Source organism: Danio rerio, chromosome 12 (assembly GCF_049306965.1).
Source record: "Danio rerio strain Tuebingen ecotype United States chromosome 12, GRCz12tu, whole genome shotgun sequence".
In the NCBI taxonomy this organism is placed as follows: Eukaryota; Metazoa; Chordata; class Actinopteri; order Cypriniformes; family Danionidae; genus Danio; species Danio rerio.
The window spans coordinates 33,718,074-33,722,320 of record NC_133187.1 but is presented as its reverse complement, the minus strand read 5'-3'; positions in this window follow the sequence as shown (position 1 = coordinate 33,722,320).

Below are 4,247 nucleotides of genomic sequence, written 5' to 3'. Positions count from 1 at the left end.
TGGAAGCCCCAGGAGAAAACATATCAAGTTTACGCAGAAAAAAACTCCTACCTCAACGCACCTAAGAGTCGCATTCAACACTATGCGGCCCAGTCAGTCTGAGGTAAACAGCACTTTGGAGCACAAAAAGAGATGTTTGAATCATAAAAAAATCAATATATAACAGTTGCTGTTGTGATTTTAAACCACTTTAAGATGTTAGATTTTAACTATCAATGCTCATAGTCCAAACCACATGGTGCGGCAGTTTTTGAGACGTCTTCTAATCCACTTGTGCTATTTTAAGGACATGGAAAATGGTCTGCGCACCTGTCGCATGGTCTGAAACAGGTTGTCCTTATTTCAAAACAGGCTCATTGTGATAACATATTAGGGCTGCACGATTAATCAAAAAAAGATTGCAATCTTGATTCGACCCTTAAACAACAATCTTAATTCAACTTTCCTACAATTCAGCCAATTATATTTTCAAGGTCAGGAAGGAAGCATAAAGATAGTCGCACAAGTCTTCACATTGTTTTGTATATGTTGCTCAGCAACATGGACACCTACAAATGGTGTTAAAAGTGTCACATACTGTATTTATAAGGTCTAATTCACACCAAAATGTCATTTCTGTCTTAATGTAATAATGTATTTGCTGCCGCAAAAATCACACATGAGCTGATGCACTGTTTGTTTACTACCGAGAGGACACACATGCCTGCCAATGAAGAATCTGCATAGGCTGTAAATAATAGGTAATAAAGTTGTGAAGTATGATTTGCATAAATGTTTTTTCGTCAAAGGGATGGCAGCCATGACATGAGCTCACTCGGCAGTAAAAGTGAAACCAGCAAATACATCATTTAAATAATCACCGCATTTTAGAAATAAGAAGCATTTGATGTTTTTTTATTCTTTCATAGCAAACACAGAGTTGTGCATGAAAATAAATGCTTTTACAGTATTAGTATAGCTACTCTAGCCTATATAATGTTGAATATAATGCAGGAGATTCCCAGTGTTGCGGCTGAAAGAGCATTTACCGCATAAAACATGTGCTGGATAAGTTGGCGGTTCATTTCACTGTGGCGACCCCTGATTAATAAAGGGACTAAGCCGAAAAGAAAATGAATGAAAGAATAATGCAAGAGGGAATCTGATAAAGACAAATGTTTCATTTTACCACTGAAAAAAATAATAATAATGTAGTCAATGAAAGATTGCAAGCATGTCTCAAACATAAAAATTAAACTTTAGAATTATGAATTATTGTTTACTGATGTCATCACTTTACTGTGCATTAACAACCAGGACAAATTTAAAGTCTGTTCAAGCCCACCATTCAAAGTCTATACATAATGTAGCATTTTAACAAACAGTAGACCTACACATAGGCCTAACATTATTATTGTTGTTTGACCATATGTTTGAGAATTACAGTAATAATGGACTACTCATATTAACCTTTATTTTACATCTACAGAATTTTGATTTTAAGCAAAAAAAATCATGCAGCCCTAATATATACACCTGTCTACATTTCTGGAGAACGTAATTATGTAGCTAGGATACATCTAGTACATCTGGCAGCATTTTGTCTTTAAAATGAATGCTACAGTGTGGTATTATACTGCCGACGACTTCTGTTCCTTTATTCGCTGCCAAACATTTAACTTCGTATGGAGAGCATTTTCAGTGTTACCAGTTTGCCCAGTAGCTCACTGCGTACATCGGCAGACTTGGGACGCAGAGCAGAGCTTACTGCGATGACAGAGTTGGAGCCCGGTGAAGAAATTTTTTTTTATATATAAACAACAGGCTGAAAATGTGGTGAAAACTAACGGCCATGGCGGCTTTTCTTCATCTAGATTGCTTTTGAAAACACTGTCGGTTGGGTTTAGGGAAGGGGGTGGGTGGGTCAGTTGGTCAGGTGACAGCAAGCTGGCCTTGTCGACTGAAGTGTATATTGTGCCCCTTGGTGGATTTACGTGAAATTTTTTGAGATTTGAGTTACACAGTGACCTTGTGGTAGATTTGCAGAAACAAAAACTGCGAGCAGACATACCTCCAGTTACGCATTTCGCTGTCCCCAGAAATGTAGCCTGGGTTGCCTTATTCTCGTAATGAGAAATGGATGTGTTTGGGCATAATGTGCATGAGAGTCTTCCAAAAAAAAAAAAAAAAAAAAAAAAAACAGCAGTTGATTTAGTTTGCTGTGCTTTCTTCTAGCATGGAATCTTTAAGTTACCAATTTCTTGTCTATTTGAGCCATTTTTCTTATCAGTTAGTTATCCGTTGGATACTGACTGCTTATAAATTTTGGGCTAATTTTCATTAATCCTCCTAAAATATATTCTACATCTCCAATTTTAAAGGACAGAAAAACTCCGGATGATAGTGTGATGAAATGGTGCTCTAATTCTACCCAAATCACTTCAGGTCAGATCATATCTAAACAGTGAATTAAAATACTCTGTAAGTTGGATCAGAATCCAGCACTCTGACAATTGAGAATAATGCCCACCTCTCGTCCATTCGGCCCATTTTCATAAATGCACACAGCTCCGAGCCTTCTTTTCCCCCAACGGCACGGCCATCAATCTTCACTGACATCCTATTAACTCACAACAGACACCAATACCCACAGATAGGTTTCGTTGGCTATGTCTATCCCATTTATTTATTTATTTATTTCCCCATCGATCTGTCACAATGTGTAAGATGAAACATTTAGCTCCGGCCTAAAAATAGCTCTGTAGGAATTAATACATCCGCTAACATGTTATTTCTTAAACCGACTTCATATTTTCGCATGCATCCGACATCCGCTATTGTTCATGTCACTTACAATCTAAAACTAAACCATGGAGCTGACACATAAAATAAAAAAATCGAATGGTTGCCATTGATCTCGGATATTGTGATCAGACTTAGCGCTTTTCTTCAAGGGACTATTTACTCTCACTGGCAAAACCTGCCAACATGTGTGAGAGGAACACGGTAAAATGACGAATCGTGGAAATAATAACACTGATCAAAGGGCTGCTCCGCCGTCGTTGGAGCACAGATGAAAGACTGGCGCGATCCCTCCGGGGGAGCAGTAAAGCTGAAAAGCTCTGGATGTCAGTATGCCCTGATGTCTGGTCGATGGGGAGTCAGGATGGCAGGAACAGGTATCAGACATGGATGTGGCGTTATCAGTTCAGCAGGCGCCGCTTCCTCAGATTGATCCATCTTAATGAGCTCATCACGCCCCTGCGGAGAGACGCCCTGATTACATCTGCACGCCACACGGAAGGAGAGAGCCTGCAGAGTTACACACTGCCCATCATGGATGAGCGCACAGAAAAGTTTCCCAAAGCCCACTGATGCGACATTCGCTTTTCAGAGCGACATTAAAAATTCAAGAATGAAAAGCTGTCATGAATCAACATCCTATCAATCCAAACTCATCTGTTATTCATTCATTCATTTTCCTTCGGCTTAGTCTCTATTTCAGAGGTCGCCACAGCGGAATGAACCACCAACTATTCCATTATATGTTTTTACGCATTGGATTCCCTTCCAGCCACTATTCACAAACACACTCATACACTACCGCCAATTTAGGTAATTAAATTCACCTATATATACTGCTTGTCTTTCGACTGTGGGGGGAACTGGAGCACCCAGAGGAAACCCATGCCAGCACGGGGAGAACATGCAAAATCCACACAGAAATGCCAACTGGCACAGTCAGGACTCAAACCAGCAACCTTCTTGCTTTTAGGCAACAGTGCTAACCACTGAGCCACCGTGCCGCCCCCTCATCTGTTATTTTAAAAAATAAATGTAAATGGTTCTGGTCACCTATATGATTGTAAAATATTGTAAGAGAGGTACAAACTGATAGCTTTGCTTACTGAAATATTCCCATTCACTGTAGCTTTCAAGTCAAAAGTGTGATCTTGGGGTGAGGTTAAACATTATAAACATCAAAAATCACTGGTTCTTAAGTGTCATGTGAAAAACCATCATGATTTCAGTGGCACAAATGCCGGATTTGGTGTGGAAATAAACAGTAGTGTCAAGTAAATGACACAAAGCTGTCATACAACTCCAGAATTTTACATTTACTCATTATTCATCCAAGGCAACTTACCAATGAGAATAAAAGAAGCACTTCAGATCATCAGAGAATTGCAGGCAGTATATACATGCCAGACAAGTGTTAGTTATATTTTTTCTAAGTTATTATTATTATTTTTTTATTTTTTTTTTTT